This window comes from Bombus pyrosoma, linkage group LG6 (genome assembly GCF_014825855.1).
Source record: "Bombus pyrosoma isolate SC7728 linkage group LG6, ASM1482585v1, whole genome shotgun sequence".
NCBI classification, from domain to species: domain Eukaryota; kingdom Metazoa; phylum Arthropoda; class Insecta; order Hymenoptera; family Apidae; genus Bombus; species Bombus pyrosoma.
Window position 1 is genome coordinate 15,341,015 of NC_057775.1, and position 22,716 is coordinate 15,363,730.

Sequence of the window (22,716 nt, forward strand, 5' to 3'; positions counted from 1 at the left end):
TCATTTGTAATCTCGCATAAAATTACAAAGTGGCTCCGACGAGCATACTAATCATTACCAATTATGCGACAAAAGAAACAAAAATAAAAATCTGAACAACGAAGCAATGCAGTCGTGGTTATCGAGCGTAACCGAGGGTGGTGAAGTTACGGCGGAAAGTCGGAAGCCGCGAAACAATAGCATTCCAGCGACGCGACTTGGCTAGAAATTATAATGTGCGCAGGTTGGGTTCTATGGCGCGAGACAGCGGCCGGATGAGCACGCGATATTCGTGCAGAGAGGGCCACGCACATGCACGAACACGCGTGAACACCTCAGAATGCCTGAACACGCGACTCAGGTTCGCGATCAGTGGCCGGCCGACCATCTGTCCCGAAACACGCGGGTCCTTGCATCTGGCGAAAACATCGTCGCCACTCTCGTCTCCTATCGTCTCCCTTCGTGAATATTCGTGTCACATTCGTGTAAGTTCGTAGAATAGTAGAGCAATCGTGTAGATTCGTAAAAAGTTCGCGCTAAAACATCGAGTGACGTTGATCTGCGTATGAATTTTTATGCCAATTGGTTGTTTTCATTTTGTCTCTCTCCGTGAATATCTCTATCACATTCGTGTAAATTCCCGAAATCGTACAGTATTTGTGCAGATTTGTAAAACTTCACGCTGAAACATTGAGTAATGTTGGTCTGTGTGAATGGATTTTGCATGCGATCGAGTTGTTTTCATTTCATGTCCCTTCGTGAATATTCGTATCACATAATCCGCATAGGTGCTATCGTAGAATTCTTGATCAATTCTGTGTAAATTAGTTTGCGTTCATTTTGTCTGTCATCGTGAATATCCGTCCCTTGCTCGTGTAAATTTGTACAACGTTCATGTAGAATCGTAGAACATTCGTATAGAACGGTACAAAATTGGCGCTAAAATGTTATTGAGTGATACTAACGTTAATAAATGAATTTTTGGTGTAAATTATCGGTTTGTTTTCGTTTATTTACGTGTGAATGGACTTCGAGTGACGATATATAACCTAACCCCTTCTCAATTTTCGACAAGTATTCGTCGATATTCGTGTACATTCGTAAAAATTCGTGTAAATTCGCATTTCCACGGTACAAATGAGATATTGGTTTTTCTAGATGGTTTCACTAGTATGATTTATTGAGTTTTTTTAGTTTGTGACTGGTAAATGGGCTTTGGGCAGCGAGCAGCGGGTTTATTCGCGGAATATCGAAACGCGATAAGGTGAATTGCTATTTATAGAGTTGTGCGTGAGGCCAGAAGGGTGTTCCTCCTGGTCGAGACAACCGGGCATGTAATGTCGTTCGCTCAACGAGGTAGATGGATCAGTTGGTGGTCGTTCATAGTCGGATGAAGTCATTTGAGTGGTTCGATCGATGTGATTACGCTTTGTCGTTACATTTTTCCTTCTTTGCATTTTAGCTTCCTTGAAACGCGGTATTTGTTATTAGTGTATTTTGACTTAGTATTCTATTAGGCATAGAAATAAGCAATCCATAGTACCAAAGAGAATAACTTACAAATATTTACGTAGTACTTTGTGGTCACTCAACGAAACGCTTCGTGATTCTTTTGAGCAAAGAAAGGCACCACACACACTCGCTTGTCCAGTGAGAATAAAGAATTAAATGCGTAGTATTTGAACAGCTTGTATAACCTAAGGCGAACCGACGTTACGTGTGTGGACACTCGCGTTTGCGTTAATTTGTTAATAACTGCCCATATGAGTTCGTATCTAATTTCAAATTAGAAACAATAGAATAGATCATGTGAATGCAAATGAGTTAAAATCGTCATGGAAGTTGAGACTTTTTTAAAATAATTCTTTATTTAACGGAACTCAATTATCTAATTATAGAACACGTTCATTGTCTTATACCAAATATGAGAAAATAATTCTCATACAAAATCTATTTCCATATTTGCATAAATAGGTATCTACTTTATACGAATTATTGTACAAGTATTTTTTTAAATTTAGCGATTTTTTTAATCATATATTAATCAGTTATAGATGAACTCAAATTTTGGGCTTAAGCTTACGAGACGAATATATTTTATAAAAAGAAGAAACAAAGAAATATTTCTTACCTCTTTTTCGATCGTTTTCTCATTTTATTTAATTCTTAAACATTCAATATTGTTCAGTATTAAAAAAGTTCTCCCTTTTAACGGCATCTTCTCCTATTTCACAATCACCAGACAATATCGTTAATAACGAACGTGATTCGACCGCCATCTAACCGAAGACTACAACGCTCTGGTCTCAGTGAAAAAGAGAATTTAAAAGATATTTTTTCCGCGTGAAACCGGTTGGAACCTCAAAGGGAATCAACTTGTTTTATTTTTCGTTCATTAGCACGCGATGGTTAAACCGTGGGGTTTCCTTCGCTGGAACAGGCGATCTTCACGGCCGATCCTAAATCAGGCTAGTTACTCGTAGTTAATGGCTCGCAAGGTAAAACGAAGTGCCCGTGCCGATGTTGCACGGATCAAATTGAATCTCTGGTCGGTTGTAATTCCATGATTTCACCTGTGCGAATCATGCTGTACAAGAATAAAACGTAGATCCGCTACGTCATTTGAGAACGTTCGTAACTAGTCTCGTTTTTTCAACGAAACAGACTTAGGATCTGATATTTAATTTCAGTGACATCGCATTTCATAATTTTTTTAACATCTATTATTTTTTTTTTCTTTTTCTATGGGATCTTTTCACTCGATATCTTAATTACTTCGAAGATATGCTTCTAATCTATATCGATCGGAGAGTTTATTAAACTTTGGCAAATTCGTTACATTCATGTGAACTTTTTCTTCATTTACGTTTTCGAAGTAAAGCAGTAATTTTATTTTGTTCCCTAAGGTAGAAGGATGGTGCAAAATGTTAAAATTTCTAAGAAATTCTCTTAATTTTATCCTCTCTTAATCCCTTGTATTAATTTTTCTCCGATGTAAAAATATTTATAACGTAACTTCCATAATGTTCATTTTTCAAATATTTCAATGATTAAATTCCTCCTACATACAAAAGATATGTCGAATCAAATCGATAAATCATTACTTCAGATTTGTTAATCTATCTCTTCTTTCTATTATCAGTAACTCGTTAGAATTCGCTTTATATGTCCGGAAATTATCATATCTCCAATCGATTCGCTTTTTATCTCAATCACAATCTTCAATTCGCCTGTTCAAAAACTTCAATTTCCAAACATTTATCTGACCTCTTTTAATCCAATCTTTTTTTCGCAATCGATTATACCACAGTTCAGTCAGCTGATTAACGCACGTGAAAATTCCACGATCTTCTAATTAATACCGCAACGATTTAGAAAATTCCATTTAATCTGCTCTCGATTCTGTACGACGTGTTATCCGAATCTTCGCATATTGGTCGCATCGTCGTGCTTGGATTAACCTCGAAATATTGGATTATGGCATCGCGATGACTGTACCGGTTGGAAGTGTGGTTTAATTTAATATAGGCGTGAGAGAGTCTTCCGCGGAATCAGGACGTGCCAGTGTCGAGTCAGCCTTCCGATTGCGAGGAGATCGGTTCTTTCGTCTCCGCGAATCGGACACGTTGCGATCGGTGTTCGTGTTCTTCGAATCGTGTTTCACGCTCACTTTCTCGACCAGTGACCGTTCCAAGCGATCTTTCCTTCGCTATATTAATTCTATCTTCAATTAAATATTAACAATATGCAATTCCATCGGTTTGTGTCGTAGGAAAAATATAAAGATATCGTCGAATTAATTCCATAAATTAGTATTCAGTTGTTTTCATTGAAAAATTCGTCGTTCAAAAATCGTGCACAGTTGTAAATCGAGTTACTTCGATGAGAAAATTTGTCAGTTAAAAGTCCCGCGGATGACTTCGAAATAGTTGTCGAAGGTTGCAGAGAATTGTCTGTTTAAGTGATTCGACGATTTGGATTTTAAATGATCATAGTTTTGTCAATTATTATAATTACAAACTTCCTACAATATAATGTTTTATAGAAACCATATCGGCTTCGAATGTTAGACTGTGTTTGATTGTTCGTTCAGATTGGTAACAGTTATTGTTGCGTTCAAAAGTGTTAAAATAGAGAGTTGACTTGAGGACAGATTCGGTGGTGTGAGATTCTAAGGTGCATCTAGTAGACATGTCGACGTGCTCGCTGATGCCGGTGTCGCTCCAAGACATTTTGGTAAATATCAATCATTATTTCATCCTCATACTGTGGATTTAACCCTCTAATTATAAACATAGTGCATTAAGTAAGTTGTTGTTTAATTTGAAAACTTTAGACTAAGCAGAGAAGTATTCTAACAATTGACCTTAGGAAAAAAGAATTTGGCTGTGATTTGGATAGTCTTTTCTTTTCATAAATATTAATTATCATAAAATTCCATGTTCACCTTCATTTACCTTAAACTGCCTACAATTTGAATCTTCAAGTTTGCCAACCTTTTGTTTACTTCGAATGGTTGCGTTATAGTTTTAATATGTTCCCAACGTTATAATGGATAAACCTAAAACGTAACGATGTTAAACATGAAATTCAATTTGGTGAACCAATTTTCCAGATAACAAAAGATTCAATTTGCTATTCTGTTCGGTCAAGAGACCCGGCTCTTTTCACCTGAGAATAATTATTTTTCTTTTATGTGCTTCATATGGAAGATATTTTAAAAAATATAAAACGTAACTGTATTCAATCAAATCGGTGTGATTGAAAAGCTTTTTTCGAATGCAAATATTTTCAACGTGAGAAGGTATTCAATTTATTAAATCAATAAAACAACATATCAAATTCTAATAAAAATAAGAAAAGGGAATATTTCCAATGAAAACAGTGATTCTCTAATTGATAAAACAATAGTCGATCTCTAAAAAAAAAAAAAACAACGCGTCAACAGCATATATTTTTGTGGATAGAAAGCTCAACTCATTGGATTGCGAGAGCGCGAACGTCGAAAATTCGACCGAACTTCGTTGTATCGCGCGATATGTAAATGGATGGATTTCATGAAGAGCGGCCTGTTATAGACGTAATTCAGTTTCAACAACGTTCAAATTTAACGCGCGCAATCTGACGAAATAACATCGATCTCTCGAATAGCCAACGGTATGAGAAGTGGTGCACGATCCTCATTGTTCTCTACAACGAAAACTTCCACGTAATTGATGTTGCGATTTATGAAAGTTGCTGGGCGAAAATATGGCGAGCTTTTCATTGAAGCACACGCCCTACTCGATATCGTTGGCAATTTATTATGTTGGTTTTTTTTCGCGTATACATGAAATATTGCTGCTTTTCGACGAAGTTTCCTGATGGAAGTTATCCATTCTTTTCCAATTGACATCTTGACAATTTAAAAAGATGGGATAAAAGAGATTTCAATGTCTTGTTTTAAATCATAATTTAAGCTGACTGTTTCATGGTTACATTTAAATGCAGTTTAAAATTCAATTCGTTTCCCGTTTTAATATTTTTATTTATTTTGTATTTTATATTTATCACTCAACTATTATCGTAAATTGATGGAAAAAATGTTTTGATGGGGAATAATATTTTGATCGACGAATATGTCGGGAAACCATCAGCTTTCGATTCTTTATAAAATTCTGTATGACCAACAGAAGGTGCGAATTAAATTTGTTTTATTTTCCTGTTATAAAAATAATGTTCACTTTATTACTGTTAACAATTAAACGAAAAACATAAGAAAATCTTGCAGTAGAATACAAAACAATTTACGCAATAGAATATGCTGCGATTTGTACAATATGTAAATTGAGATAGTCAAAGTTTTACGTCAGTGGTATATAATTTATAGCAATAGCAATTTCTCGAATCGCGTTGGCTACTAAATTTTATTGTACACTTTCTCGCAGTAAGAAGCTTATTGCTAAAATACATTTATCATTAATAATGTGCTGAATAAATGCAACAAGCTATGTTCTTCAGATTCTTCGTTTAAGTTCGATAAAATATGTTAACAAAAATTATTTAACCGCGAGGAGAAAGTAAAGATAGAAATAGAAATTTCGTAAATAGAAATCGAGAAGTTATTCATTGAGAGGATTAAACAAGATAGCAATGCTTTCGTTACTAAAAGTAACTCTGATCATACATTAAATGCCCATTGAATAATACAACAGTGACTAATGAATGTATTCATTGAATCTTTTTTATAATAAATCTTGGTTATACTTTATTAAACTGCACAATTAACTTGTTTTAATATATATAATCTCTTTATATAATCATTAAAAAATATAAAATTCGCAATAATTGCAAAATAGTATTAGATTAGAAATTTACATTAGAATTCTTCGTAGAGAAATGAAAAATAAATGTTTTTAAGGATCGAAGTCATATTTGCATATTTTATAAGATGTGTAACTTAGACGCAATTTTTGATTTAAATTTCAAATTAGTAGTTACCTTGTCATTTGTCTTTTTTTTTTTTAACTGCCGACATAAAATTCTATTTTGCCGCTATATCATTTCTCTTTTTATGTTAGTCACTCTAGGTACACTAGTACACTGTTCGTGTGTACATTCGATAAAATTGTTCCAATCTGTTATATAACAACCGTGGAAACGCGTCGTGTTCATAACTACTTATTATTCAACAGTTTTTTCAAATGAACAAACAGCATTCATTAAAAATCATTTCCTTTTTAACAATTATTCTGGACCAAATTATTCTTCACCAAAAATCTCGCTATTCCTAGCTATTTCCTAATTTCTTTTATCAATTATTCACTAATGTTAAAAGAAGAACTCTTTTTAATCTCAATCATTTTTAATTAGTTTTCAAATCTCTTTTACCGATCATTCTCAAACATTCAAAAAATTCCTATTAATCCTATTAATTCAACAAAATTATTCCAATCACTAACAATCATATAATAGCATGTCTCTATGACTTAAAGGAACACGTTAAAAGCTGTTTCGTCCTCCCATCAATTACCAGGAGTTATCGATCAAAGACTTATATTGTTCTCACGACTGCATTTCGATCGGAAGTAACCGGTTAAGACAACGTCATTGACGGAAGTTCTCGCTAAAGTCGACGAAGTTGAACGAAAAATTCCAAGCTACTTATCGTTTACCCCTCAAGTAAATTACCTCGAAGCACACGTGCATAAGATAGCGCGGCACATTTTGCGTGAAGATCACAAGGCTCGCAGCGTAAGTGCTCGTTGAGCGTAGGTTGAAAATAGTTGCTTGCTTAAAGAGAATGTCTTTACCATTAACACCACCTGACGTCGCGACCTTGCTATCTCTAACATTATCAACTCTGTTCAACGCTAGTCATTAACGTCACATGTTGATTGGATTTCATTCAATGACGACGACCACGATTCATGAAAATAGCGAGATCCCAGAGATTCTACTGAGCGTTAATCGTTCTGTACCATGGTGTACCAAGTGTGTAAGTGAATTCCGGGATGATTTTGTATCTTTTAATGGTTGAAAGGTGAGAATTGGAGAATTTGGTAAAGTAGTTATTTTGAATTTTTCGATTCGAGTTTAGGTCACTTAGCTAAATCTTGTAATTTCGTAGGTGGAACTTGTTCGCGTTGTGTTTTGGAACGAAAACGTGTGAATGGAAGTGAACGAGGTTTTCTAGAATTCCGGAAGATTAGTAGGCGTAGCAAAATTGAAGTGAAATTAATCTATTATATAGTAGTAACCTTCGTTGAAAATTAGAAATTTCAGAAATTTAAGAATTCCAGTTAACTCGATTGTTAACTCGAAAACAGAAAGTATAGCTACTTCTATGGCGAAAAGTGGCTACTTGTTCTATAAAGTGACAAATGTGTGTTTGAATCACGCTTGGCCATTTCAATTTTGTTCTACTTGAAACATACGAAGATTATTCTCCTCGTTTCACAAATTTCTCTTTTGTATAGTTTGAAATTAGAATTTCGTGGATCATAAAGGACGGCCTTGTCATACTGATCGAACTGTAGGCGTCAGGCAGGTAGAATATTAATCACAGCCAGAAAAAAATTAGTTAATGGTCTGGGTAGGTTAATTAATTAGAGCAGTCGCTTAAGAAGTAAAGATCGAGGCTTTCAACGACCTGATCGATTAATCTTTTTTTTTCCACAGAGACCTACCGAATAAGTATACATTACGTCTCTTAAGATGTTTGCAGAAATTGAATCTGAAAAATATAGAAATTATGAAATTAGTACTTCTACATGACGAGATTAATTACAATTCCTTTTTACATTCTAAATGATACTGCTACTAACATCTAGCTCTTTCTACTTGAATCGTTATAGCGAATATCCTCGAGTCTCGTGTACTGTTACATCTTCCTAGCTACCTAGAGCACTTTCATAACGCTTAATAAATCATTTTAATCTGTCCTCTCAGTAACAGCAATGTCAGTTTAAAATTCCTAACGACGCTTTTTCTAAGAAGGGAAATCAGACACCAAAAGCATCTACAGCTTGTGAAAACGAAATCAGAGCAGATTAGACGTCCAATTTACGTTATTTTCGTTATTATTACGATTAATTTGTTTCTCTGGGAGAACCTATATTTTAATAATGTTCAGCTTGAGCCGATAGCAAACAGTATGCGAATGATGTTGTGTTGTTCGGTTAATTCGTAGCATTTCTGATAATCGATATCGAATTTCGCTTTGTATTTGGATTGAGTTTCGTGAAATTGGAGGAGGATTACATATTATGAATAGTAATAGTAATTAAACGTTCGATTTGGACAAACATTGCTCGTATATTGCTCTTAGTTAAACGTTAAACGTGGAAATTAGGAGGAATGGATTTCGTTTGTCAATAAGATAACGTTCCACTCGTTTGTAGCGAAAAATTGGCAAAAAGTGGATTTTAATGAATATTCTACTTCATTCTTATTGTGTACCGGATATAATATCATTTCTAGCACTGCCATTATCGTTTATTCTGACTTTTACGAAACTCTTTAACGGCGAGAATTGAATATTCAAATATTTGTAGAAGCGGCTCGAAGAAGTAAATTGCTGTTCAAGAGAAGAAATATTTTAGAAGAAAATCACGCGAAGCTAAATGCATATAAACAAGATACATATTATTCAGTGAAAATTTTCTAAAAATACGCTGGCCATGAATTTTCTTTCAATTTGATTGTCAATTTTCTGAACAATATCATAGTTATAGAGTATTATACTATTTACGTAAAATATATAAATATTTTTATCTTATTAATCTTTTATAATTTATCTTGTCTCGGAATCTTAGTTTCTAGGTACAGTTACTAAGGATGGTAATTCAAGATCAGGAAAGGTCAGTCTGATTAAAGTTTGTCAAATTAAGTTCTTAAACCGCAATTAACCGCTAATTAGTCGGTACAGTACAGCACACCGCCTCTAGGCTTTTGAACCTCAACGTATACATGCTCTTTATTCGTCAACCATTAAGGCTTAATGCAATTTTAAGAAATTGCCTTTGACATCCACCGATAATTTCGCGTATCCACGTCTGAATTTTTAAGAAAATAACACATCTTCTGAAAAAGAACTAGAAACACGAGCAAATTAAACAAGCAAACAGCATGGTATTCTTTTCTTTAGTCCCATGGCTTGTGCAAGAAACTTCATTATACTCTGTGTCATCGTGAGTTTAATAACTCTAACTCCACGTAATCGCACATTTCTATCGTGAAACGCCTCGAGGTATCCACGATTACCAGCGATTCGCGGACACACGATCCACTTTCTATCCTGCTCGCGGAAAATAGGAAAATAAATAATGGAAACGGCCGTAGTGGCACGCGTGAAAAAATTCTTCGATATTGCGCGCAATCCATATACAGGGTGCTTGAAAAAATGTTGCATCAAATTTTAAAAACACGTAGTTAATATAGTTTACAGAAGTATGTTGCCCTCTTGCTTCTCGTTAAAAAAGTTTGACTCGGTAAAAATGTTGCTTACTTAATAATATCGAATATGATCTTAAATGTTTGATATATCGCCCTTTCATGATCACCACTTTACATGCCTTACATTCTTCATATATAATTCTTCTTCTCTTAAAAAAATCTTATTTCCATAATTATGAACATGTATCTTCTTCAAACACCCTACATGGCCTACATACGTATACACTGCATATATTTTCCTCGTTCTTTTCATTTAAAAGATTCTAATCAGTGAAAGCGTAGGTTATTGTTCTTTTTTTTTTATTGTAGAAGTTTGAATTTCCATAGAGACATTATTTTGCATTACATTATTTCAATAATTATTTGCAGCATTTCTCTCGTAAACGTTAAATACGAAGAAAAGATGAAAGAGAGGAAGGATAAATTATTCACAGTGAACTACATATTCACGATGTACGTATGTTCTTCGCAAGTGCGCAGATGTGTATTTTTCTGTTGCACTATTATTTTTTAGATGGAAACCTTCCTTTTATTGCGTGCAGTGGCGAGCATATAAATAGGGTAACGCGAAGTTCTCGATTTACGTTAATGTAATGGTAGAGATTTTAATGTGAATTTGTTCTAAAGGAATACTACGTGAAACTACATTTGTTAAGCATCACGTAACGTGTCATTTTTATTCATTTTTTTATGTATAGTTTCTTATATATGTGTGTATATCCAAATCTACAGAAGCGATGAATGTTTTCTGTGACCGTATAAATTGAGAAAACGTTTCTTCGTTAGTTTTCTTACATATTATTAATAACATAATGCTTCAAAATAATAAATTTTAATATTTTACATCAAATTTGTAATGTTTTATTCGTTCATCTTTAATTTTAGTAACTTTGGAACATCTGAATGCAATAGAATCCCTTAATGGTACACACAGATTTGTTGATCTTTTTTCATGCTTTTTCGATGATGCCATGTAATATATTTAAATTCGATAGATTATTCCCTTAATTCCTTTTTCACATCATTTCATCAATGCATTAACCGGATTTAGATCCGGCGATTGAGCTGGCCATTGCATAACATTGACATTATGACTGTTGTAAACAAGTTTTCGCTTTCCAAAACGAGTGTTTAGGACCATTGATGGCCTGAAAAATCCAATTCCCATTGCTTAAGGGAATAAGAAATTATTTAAAATATCAATATAAATGTTGATTCATAATCCGATCAATGCGACAAATTGGGCCAGGTCCGTTTATGGTCATTTCTCCTCAAACCATTACGAAGCCACCACTTCCTTTAATGGTAAATTTTATGCAATATCATTAAATCCTTCTCCAATTTGCTGACGAACGTACGATCTTTCATCAGAATCGGAACGATTAAATTTTGATTCATCGATAAAAATAACTTGTGACCATTGCTCTCTTGACCAATCAATATGAGTTTTCGCAATCTCATCAAAAACGGAATTTCCCTAATTATATGCCCGCCACGTACGAATCCTCCCGTCATTCTACAAAAAAAGGTACATATTAGGGCAACAAGATCGAAAACTGATTGATGTCAAAGATATTATAAGTTTAATCTTGCAGAATTTATCATATGCAAGGGAAAGAAAACATAAATAGGTACAAGAGTACTACGTTACGTCTTTCCTTGTTCTTCGTATGAGATTCTACAGAATTAGAGCTAAAATATCTTTCGGACTAACCAATTTTCCACAATATTACCTTAATATCTTTTTCCGTAGAACAACGAGAGGATCGGACGTGTGCGAAAAGAAAAGAGAGGTTGTCATTAAAAAGAATGGTGCTACTGCAAAATGCACATGCCTCTTTGCACTCGCGAAAAAGATATCATCTTGAATATGTAGTTCACTTTGATTCACTCATATTTTCCCTTTTTTATTTTTCCCTCGCACTTACCGTTTGCGAGAAAAACGCTGGCAACTATTAGCGCGAGCACCCTTCTAACAATAATATTTAAAATACTTTTTTCTCGAACCTACATAAACTACGTAACCTGCGCGTCCCATATATCATTCTCCTTGTTTTCCTTTAACCAACTCGAATCAGTAAACGCGTTGCTATTTTTATAAATCGGAAATTTTCTCTTAATATTTCGTACACCGTCTTTCCTGGATATCCCACGTATCTCAAACACCGCGTATGCAATTCCTTTCGTCCATTCTCCTCCCTCTGGAGCGCATAGCGATCTCGTGTACGCAATCGCGAGATGTTTATCAGGTCCGGCGTAAGGACACGTAATCGAGCAGCACTTGCGTAAGTGAGTTGGGGATCGGTACAATGGGATTCGATCGCGTTCCACCGTTTGTTATTTCGTAGCCGGTAACACGTGTCCCGCGGTGCGTACGGTTTCGCGGTTAAAACCATTAGATCCGTGTCAAACCGGCCTCTGGATGCAAACCGGAGGCCTTCCAAGATACCAACCGAGGCTGTTTCGCGGTTAATTCCATTACACGCTTACGAACGGTATAGCAAAATCGTGTCTGGGGCGGAAAGCTTCGAATCTGTCGCGGCGAGACGCGGCTGCGCATGCACTTTATTCTACTTTTATCGACCGACCACGCCGTTACACTTCGTGGCACACGCGTTTCTCCTTCGTATCAAAGGAATTTTCGGCTTGGCCCGACTTTTTCGTTCAGCCAATCGCACGATCGACTGACGTGGGAACACGAGGTTGGATTGTCTTTTTTTTTTTTTGCGTTCACCAATCGAGATTGTCGGCTTTGATAGCGGCTAAATGGGTTAATAGGGGTTTGGAGATTAGGTTTCTTGGGTGCACTGTGTCCCTTAATTATCGAGATACTGGTTTAAGGTTCACATTGCAAGGTAATGGATTAATTAGTTTTGGAGAGTTGGGGAAGTAAACGAGGGTCGGGTTCAGTATATTTCGATGATGGAGTAGTTTAATCGAGGCGTGCACAAGATGTTTCTTTGATCGTGATGGTGTAAGTCAAGATTTTGACAATTTGAATTAGCTTCGTTCCTTTAGTTTCATACTTCGTTAAATTACAAGGTTACTCTCTGCTATGGAAGGTTGTTCGTCTTGAAAAACATGATGGATTTCTTATAATAGTGAATACAGCACACCTCATATCTTGTGAAAAGAATAACAGTGAACTAAGCTATTCCATTACTATTCTCAGTCATACGGGAGTTATAAAAATAGTTGAATGTAAGCGATTACGTTGATTCATAAAATATTTTTTTACGTACTTTTTGTTATCATAAATAAGAAAGTTTCGTTGAATTATTCTTCAACCAGCTGTTCTTTCAAGTCATATTCCACGTTAAAATTCCATCGTATAACTACTAAATGATAAAAATCTATTGTAAATGAACATAATCTATATAACATTGTACGGCAATATTTACTCGGTAACAGACGATAACAAACATTCTTATGTAACGTGTGAGAAACGTAATCAGACAATAATAACATTCAGACATTCTTAACGTACGCATTTCAGCAACTTGCTCGCATCAGCCAACCGTTTCTTCCTACTTGATTACTAGCAGGATAATACCCTGAGATTTAATTTATCCTTACTAAAAGCGTAAAGGCAAACACAACAAAGAAACATTTCCAGAAACCAGTGAAAGCCTTTATGTGTAGTTCGTTTCATTTACTTTAAAACATTTAACCCCTCGAACTTTCGCTTTCCTCGAACATTCTCTCTCGTTGTCACCGTAACGAGGAAGCACCTTCTGTTGCTTCACGTGAGAATTTCACGTAACGTTGCATCGGACCCATATTTAAGTAAAAATCATTCGTCCATATACGATCGTAATGTTGTGAACTTGTGTTAATGGATTTTCATTTATTCGATACATCGACGCTTTTCGTTTACGATGAAATATTTATATTCGATTATTGAACGATGACGATATTCATGTATTTATTCTTTGACATCGACTCTTGCGTAACACAAGATAAGCAAATATTCTCTCTTTCATGGGCGATTTTGTTTTAATATTTTATTAATTAACTAAATACGAAATATATTTGTTCTCGGTAAAACTGGTTTAAAATTTTAATTCATTGTATGTTCTTTACGAAATATATGTTCGTACTATTGAAAGCTAATAAAAGAAAATGTTCTTTTCATAGGCTAAAGAAGAATTCGTTCTACGAAGGGCTAAAATAATTCGAACTTATATATTCACTGACCTCTACCTGTTTGTACGGAAGTAATTAAATTAGAAGTATTACTCGAATGTATGGTATCAATAGCAAACAAGGACAGATGATTTAATCAAATCGTATAATCGATTTAAATAAGTATGAAAAGAGGTACGCAGCTTCGTTTGACGTACGTGTAAGGAATATATTTTCACCTCGAACAGTGGAAATGTAAGTTTACTTGCTCTACGGTCCGTAGAATCTACATAGTTCATTAGGAATACCAAACATACGCGACTACGAATATTTTAAATTTCTACTCACGTGCTTTGACAGGAATATTCAATATTATCGTGTTATATAAAGTAATAATCTGAAAGATAGATCTGAAGATAGATCTTAGGTAATAATAGCAACTGAGCTACGATAGAAATTTTAAGTCTAAAATAGTAATAGTAAAATAACAACGAGGTAAACGTATCCGTGCAATGTGTTCCGCGATCGAAACGCTCCTGATTTTGAACCGTCGCGTCGTCGAAAAGATTTGTCGTGATATTCAGTTCCCTGTTCCTCGAGGTATTTTCGTTTTTGGCACGTTGCTCAGGCCTACATTGAAATACCTTTACGACTGCATTATGCAACCTGAGGACACAGTCTCGAACATCCGCTACCCTGGTCCATCAGAATAACCAATTTTCACTCTCTTGTAACGCTCGTCTTAATCGAATCGTCCATTAATACAAAATATCTGTACTCTTGTAAGTGAAAGTCATCGAAGACAAATTAATCTCAAATGCGTCGATTTTGATCTTTCTCGATGTTATATAAATATGATCAAATTTATATGCAAAAATATAAGACACGAGCGAAAAAGCAGAAGATACTTTTATAATAATTTCTTAACATATACCGATGAAAATTATTTGTTAATTATTAGTTATTTGTTAACATATAACATTTAAGATAATTAAAATTTGATCCTTAGTTAAGGTATTAATTTATCCTCTTTAATTAAAACAAATTAAAATATTCTTCTCCAGAATAGCAACTAACATTATGTTAACAATCGATCGACAGAGAATCAGGCATCTACGATATCTAACCACTCGTTTTCTCTTTTCTCGGCCGCTTTCTTCTCATACTTCACTTTTCTCTCAATTAATCGCGCGAACACGTTTTATCGCGCTCGCTCGTCCGACTCCCTCGATTCTGCCTTTTTAATAGTAGAATTTTATTACGCTGGGAACTTTCTTCGAGAACTAATCCTCGATCATAAGCGAGGCATTGTTCCAAATAATTAGCATGTAAATTGTAACTACTGGATGAGGTGAAGACGAGGTTATATTGTTAACAAAAGTTAACATGCTTTTATAAAAAAAAAAGTAAGCAAAAGTAAGCGCGTATGTGTATACGTGTGTGTGTGTGTGTGCTAGGATTTAAGTAAATTGAATGATGATTTTCTTAAGAAGGATTTGTGCCACGATACGTGTAGACGAGAGGAGCATCGCTTGCCATTAGAGTTTCGACGTTCGTAGCGAAATTCAGGTTCGCTGAGTAGTCCAAATTGGATGAGTCTACTCCACTCAGTCTAAATGAGACGAGATTGGGTCACGACGAAACGCGCGCCTTTACTTTCCTCTCTCTGTTTTCTGTCCTCGCGTTTTATGCCAGTCTTGGGGCGAAGCTTCACGATGGTCTTATCCTATGAATTTTACATATGGAAGGAATGCAAAATGCTTGAGGAAATATTTATCCCGATAGTAATTGGTAAAGGCGGTGTAAATTATAAAATACCTCTCAATATTACACTCTCGATATTTTCTATCTTGTAACATCTCGTTTTCTATGGTCATATATATTTTAAGAAACATTTTTCAATGACGCTAAGGTTCACCGTGGTTAATTTTTTAAAAATCGTCACATTGGAGTAATCGTTTTTATCGTTATCTTGGTTACATTCGAGTAACAATTTTCAAACCATTGTTTGGCACGTTTTTTAGACCATTTAATGACAGATACCTGTCCAATGTCAGTTTGTTCAAGATAATTTATCATGTTCGATTAAATTTATTGTTGTTGCTCCTTCGTTTATCGAGTTTATCGAGAACACTTTGATATTACGATTTTCATGACGAGAAGAGTTTACTTTCGCGGGTTGATGAAAGGAACACTTAACAGGTCGACGAGCTGCAAATAAACACGCGGCCCCCACAAGACACGGCGGAGATTGCGTAAGCGTGCGTCGTTGTACCGTACGCACTCGAATGTGTGCAGATATTCGTACGGTTCCTCGTCGGCGGAATCGAGTCATCGCGCACGAAACCACGCTTATTACGTAATCATTCAATGCCCCGCAGTCGATCAGCTGTTCTAATCTATTTTTCGTATATTTTGCAATTCATGCGCGATTTTATCGATCGAGAATCGTTTATTTTCTCTTTAAAACAACGAGACTTCGTTTCGGTGAAGATTTCTTCATGGTGAATCTGTGAATTGCCAGCAATGTTGTAGTTTGGAAATTGTGATGTTTCTCGTACGAGAAATTTTCCCACTTGTGAAAGATAGAATTTTAAATAAAGAATAACTTCGGTTTCGAAAATTCATGTTTCTCTGATCTTGGTATCGTATGTCGTTCTTGGTATGTGAATTTATTATCTAGCAGTGATTGTTCTTTTCCTTGGAAATTGTGCTTCCGTTGAAATTTTCGTTGTAAAGAATGTGAATCTTGGAATTTTCTATCGTGTGCTAATCTTGTGTTTCTTTATCGAAGACTTCTTTTTAATGTACAGATAAATCTATAGGTGATTTTTTTATTTTCCAATACACGATAAATAAACGTTATAAATCCATAAATGACTGTTCGAGAGTACACAAATTTGTACACAAAAACAACGAATATCATTATCTTTCCAAAACTTTGAATCTCTCTTTTTCCATTTAAAAATGACTGTTCTATTAACAAATTTTGCAAATGCAACCATCAACCAGAAACAAAATTTCTTTCTCGCTAATTCAAAAGAAAAAAGAAAGAACGTTCCCTGTTTCGATATCGGTGAAGAGTCAAAAGTCAATCAATTTTTTCCTATTCCAGACACATTTCGATCAAACTATGATCGAAGAATTGCGGTTGAAGTAGCACGATCGAGCATGATCTCGCTATATACGATTCACCAGGTGTGTTATTCCCGAGTCTGGTTTCGAGTAAAGAATGATTCGTCGATTATTGGTGCGTGACGCTATTATGCCGCCTGTATGAGAATAGACCGTGCGAAAATCCGCCAGGAAAAACCGTTGGTCGACGCTTTCGCTATAATCGCTTACGCATTTGGATGAACAACGTTAAACTGTTTGCCTGAAAGTGACTTGCCTGCGAGGCATGATTGAGAAATTCTACAGCGGAAACGAGAAAATAGGAGCAAAAACTGTTGTAATTGACGTAATTAAGATGTTCGTCGATAAAAAGATCTGCGATTCTTAATTTTTTTTCTGGTAATGGTTGAGAATCGGTTAGAAACTCTTGAATTATTGAAAATATGAATTTTGGAGAGAAATTTATTGTTAAATTTCTCACTTCTTAAGAAACGTTTTTACAAGACAATTTTAAATTTACCTTTTAATAGAGCGTGCACCCACTTCTACTTTATTTACATTAATGTACATAACGAAGTTATAAATGAACGTTGGTACTGTGAAATAATAACGACACTCATAAAGTTCAATTTGCGAAATAGAAGTAAAAAAGCTCCTAGCTGAGGTTATATTTACATTCGTTCTCGATTAACAAATATTAGATAAAAACATTTTTTCCCGTTTAGTTCATTCTGTACAATGATCGTAATATTAGGTTGTCCGAAAAGTTTCTTTCGTTTTATAAGGAAATAATAGACGCACAATGTTTTTTGTTTTATATTAGTTTATTGAATTATGCACGAGACATATAACGAAATGGATCATACCTAATTCAATAAAATAATATAAAACGGAAATTATTGTTCATCTATTATCATCCTTATGAAACGAAAGAAACTTTTTGGACAACCTAATATATTGGTGCTTCTACAGCAGAAGTTCAAGTTACCATTGAAACAGCATTAACCTTTCATATTTTAGTGGCTACAAAAGGTACCTATTTTCTAATGAAGTATCTTTTAATCAGATTTTATACTTGATTTTCATAGTATGAAATTTTTCTACTAAATAATACGAAATTCAATATTTATTTCGATTTAATCAATCAGTGTGTAAATACACTGTGATAAATCCAACGATGTGCAAATGCTTTTCGCAGCCACTATAAAGCAATCGCAACTTCAAATTTCCAACGATATAAACAACAATTACACACATCCACTTAAACCAACACTCGTAACACTGAAATGCTAGAATTTAGAACGCTCTGCCATTTAAAATGAAACTGCAACGTCGACGCGACTAATCGCAAACAAAACTACGTAATTCCCGCGATAAACGTGCAATTTCGTAATCGAGCGAGGAATGTAAGGAAAAAATCGATAATAAAATGAACAGAAGACATGATTTTCCCGTTGAATGATAAGCGTTTTGCGCGGCCTGCAGCAGAGCAATTGGTCGAGCAGTACAGTGATCTTTGTATCTGCACGTGCGACGCCCGAGAAAACGGGAGAAACGATTATCTCTGATTCAATGAATGTAAATTACAGTTCGTTTTGGTTTTACAAGCATGAACGAGGCTCGCCACGCTCGACTGTAATCGGCCACTGCGTCACGGGGCCGCGGATGATTAATCGACTGTTCGTTTTAATTATTTGCCCGGCAGATTAATGCGAGATTTTGTCCAACCAACCCGCATGTTTTCCACTCGTAAATCAGCGTTCATGCTCCGTGCGGATCGGAAGACTGTCGGTTGCCCTTCGAAGTGAATAACTTGGGAATTTATTTTAACGATTTGACGTCATTTGATTTAGATTTCGCGGAACCGTCGTTAGAGAGCATTGTTTTCACCGTTTTACGGAGCACCAGATTTATGTTGTCAACTTGTTACATTTGACACTGTAGCTGCGAAAGAAACGGAGATTAATTTCTCGTCAAATTCTCGTCTTCGGTTTCTTGTAATCGTTGTTCCATCTTAGGAAAATACCAAAAGGTAGATTTAAATTCTTCCATCTTGAGAATTAGTAAGATCTTTTGGTAATTTCCTACGGAGAATAGAAATGAAAATGCGTTACGTAGACTGTGTTCTCTTCTTATCCGATAAAATATTCGAATATTAGTTTCCTTCAGTTAGCCACACGTTATCAGAAATAATAGCTAGTATGTGCAAAATTGCAAAATGTGGAAGATTATCTGCTTCCATTTCAGTCTTCTATCAATATCTCAAGTACTTTTCAATATTCTTGTTTCAGCGTTTTTGTTAAAATCACAGAATCAATGTAAGATTTGATGTTTCGAGGCTCCGATGCTGTACCACTTTGTAACTCCATCTTACAGTTTTCCAAGGAAGCTATAAACTGAGAAGTGCCTAGAATTTGTGATACTTTGTTGGCAACGGTATTGCGCTCGTTACTACGATTATTAATTTCTATATAAAAAACCAAAACGATGATCACCATCATAAATTTAATCATCTTTTCACAAGCTGCTAGACTGTTAATCTGACGCTCGGACAAATAAAAATCTCGCAATACCATGAAGAAATTCTTCCAGTTCCTACTAAACGGTAAAAGAATGGGCGATTCAACACGTAAGTACGTTTCAATTCAAGAGAAAAGCGAGATCGCCACGTGATATCACTATGAGAATCTGTGATCGAAAACGATGCTGTAAACAAAAGCGGCAATGAGGATTCGCGAGTTCGCCGCATACAGCGTTTGTTCGTTGAACGATTATCGATAATTCGGCGAATTACGCGGTGTGTATCTGTACGAGCGACCAACGTTGAACAGTCGAACGATAACAGGTTTGGCGAACGAACGTTTCTCCCGATTTCTCTCGCTTCTTCGACGAATCAAGATCTGTTTACGCACGTAGGTGATATATCGGTTCGTTGTACACGTTCAATGCTCGTTCAGCATCGATGACACTCGGAACATACCGGGAAAGCTGTTCACGCTTTTCGCTCGGATATTCGTCTACGGCTCTCGATTGATACGAGTTGCATTTCGAAAGACTGTCTGGACTCTCTTGCGCAATAGTTTACTGTATAATTAATAATATTGGTAAAACGATATGCTACGAGCTTGTAAGTTATAGGCTTCGATTGTACAATTTTGGAATTTTATGTCGAATTTATTATACTTGTGTGAAATTAGAAAGCTTATTTATATTTTAGCATTGACTGTACAGCTTGCTTTGAATAAGAAAACTGCTTTATAGATTTACGTATAAAATTTCAACTGTTCTATTACCAAAACTTGTTACTGTCATACGCTGTAAGAGAATTGATCGTTATTAATGTCTGGTAAAATTTCATTAATAGAGCTATTAATGTACTTAATTAGTTTAGTCGTGCAAGAGAGTCCTGGTAATTGTTAGCATAACTTTGGATGAAAAAGCGTAAAAATGGAGAAAAATAGTAAGCTGATCTACTAAAGTGTTTATCGAATTATTTTTACTTTACGATGGGAAGATTTCATATTCATGTTCTTTTTTTTTCAGATTGAATTTCATATTCTGATCTTTTATTTTATTTATTTATTTTACTTGATCGTCGTATTTACAATTCAGTTGAATCTTTTAATAGAGACAAGGAAATATTGATTATCGGTACTGATACCATTCTACAGAACGACATGAATAAATCATTCGATATGTTTAAACGAATCTTCGTTCGGTGAAGATCGATGCGGAAAATAGTACGTAATTAGTTGTTTACCACGAAAGCCATCCCCGACACAACAAACAAGTAGGAAACGCACGTTGTATGACCGAAGCCAATCCGCACCGGACGCATAATGAAGTTCCTGGTGAAATACTACGACTTCCTAACCGTCAAGTTTTCCACGGTGAGGCTTCAACTGCAGATGAAACTGTAGGCTACACTTTAGCGTTCAAGTTGTGAGTTGTTGGCACAGTGTGTCGGATCAACGCGACTGTTTCGTGATTTGTTATACTTGCTCTGATTTTTTGATTGAAATATTCGCACCTCTTGAAACTATCGCTGTCGTAATCGTTGTATTAGCGCTGACACGGTTCTTTTCAAATAAATTAACTTCAACTGATAAAATAACGATTCTCGTTATTTCATAGATATACTATCAGTGCTCTTGGTAAATTATTCCGATTATTAAACATAATCGATGATTATTAATTGTGTAAAATTTTTATTCGAGAAGCTGCGAATACTTCTGTAACCTATCGAATGCATTCGTAGTTGATTTATTCGCATTGCACGCATCGTAGAATAAAATGGCATGGCTGATAATTACAAAAGAGCTTGTTAATACTCGAATTTTATGCAACGGTTAGTATTTAGAATAGATTTACCAATCGTCGAAAAAGACAATAGAAATTCGGTTATAGAAAAATTGGTAATTGTATGAAATAAATGACCAATTATGAATATTTAACGAAGTTCATTTTGTCCAGTTTGAGAGATTGTTTCGAAGTACCTGCTAGTATACTTCAACTTTCTAATCAAATGTTCGTGCAAATATTCTGCATATATTTAGCTAAAAGGAATGTTTGCCTCCTATGCATCGTAAATAACACTGTCACCAGCAGATAGTAGAGAAAACAGTTAAATCAATACGTAGCTATAGTATTTGAAACCCATTATTACCTACTATTTATTCAAGTAAAAACTATCTTCCAATTTCTTCACCGCGCGATATTAGACGCTACAATTTCACCTGTCATATAAAAAAATGAAACACGATTCGTACAACCTTATTCTTATTCTTCGAGCGTTTTATTAATTAATTCGCTTTCCAAAAACCAGTGAAAGCGTTATCTTCTCGATACGACGAACTGTCTTGGTAGCTGCAGGGAAGTTTCAAGGATACCTTACCAAGAGATATCGAGTTGAACATGTTTCTTTCGACTTTCGTGGCGGTGTTATCGCGAACTCTAATAAAGCAGCAAGAAGAAACGACGCAACAGAGCAAGGAGATTCGAATTTTATTAAAAAGATCGTTGACAGGCCGACGTTATCGATAATTAGCCGCGCAAGAAGAGGCGACCGATAATGGCGCACCCGCAATACGCCACGACCTTTCCGACGTTTCCATGAAAGAATGGCATTATTGTCGACGAAGTTAGCACCGCGAAGGGCACGCGTTTCTGTTATCTCGTTTATCGCATCGCACCACCATTCAAACCCTCCCGTTCGCCAGCTTCATTTTGCAAACGATAATTGGATGGATAATTCTGTGAATCAGCTGGACACGACGATACGATCCCTATTTATCAGGGTCAAGAAATTGTTCGCGTATAAAAGCGCGCAGATGTACGGTAAAAGCCGTGTTAGAAAATGTTTACGAGTAATCGAAGATTGTTACTAATTGCTGTTAATCATTCGCCTGATTTATGGCGTTAGACCGACGTTTTACTGCTCGAGAAGTTTTACCGTAAAGAAGAATATGTTGTTGTATGATTTTTCCTCCTCCCAGTAGGGGAGTTACTGTTTATGGAAAATTCAGAGCGGATAGGAAATATCGAATTGCGTAGTTTCAGTTA

General features: G+C 35.5%; 1 protein-coding gene and 1 long non-coding RNA gene across 10 annotated transcripts in view; one reads left to right on the top strand and one right to left on the bottom strand.

Annotated features, from left to right (window-relative positions):
- Positions 1 to 22,716, top strand: part of LOC122568329 (probable serine/threonine-protein kinase dyrk2) — a 270,663-nt gene that overhangs the window by 141,817 nt on the left and 106,130 nt on the right. The window lies entirely within an intron of this gene.
- Positions 322 to 19,260, bottom strand: LOC122568341. Of its 4 annotated transcripts, none has more exons than XR_006317059.1 (5): positions 18,143 to 19,260; positions 4,437 to 4,540; positions 2,111 to 4,245; positions 1,540 to 1,676; positions 322 to 1,445 (listed from the first exon to the last, which is right to left on the bottom strand). It is a non-coding gene; the product is annotated as an uncharacterized LOC122568341 (long non-coding RNA). The 4 variants fall into 4 exon arrangements; XR_006317057.1 differs by having other exon boundaries at positions 1,540 to 1,754; XR_006317058.1 differs by having other exon boundaries at positions 1,540 to 4,245; positions 18,191 to 19,260.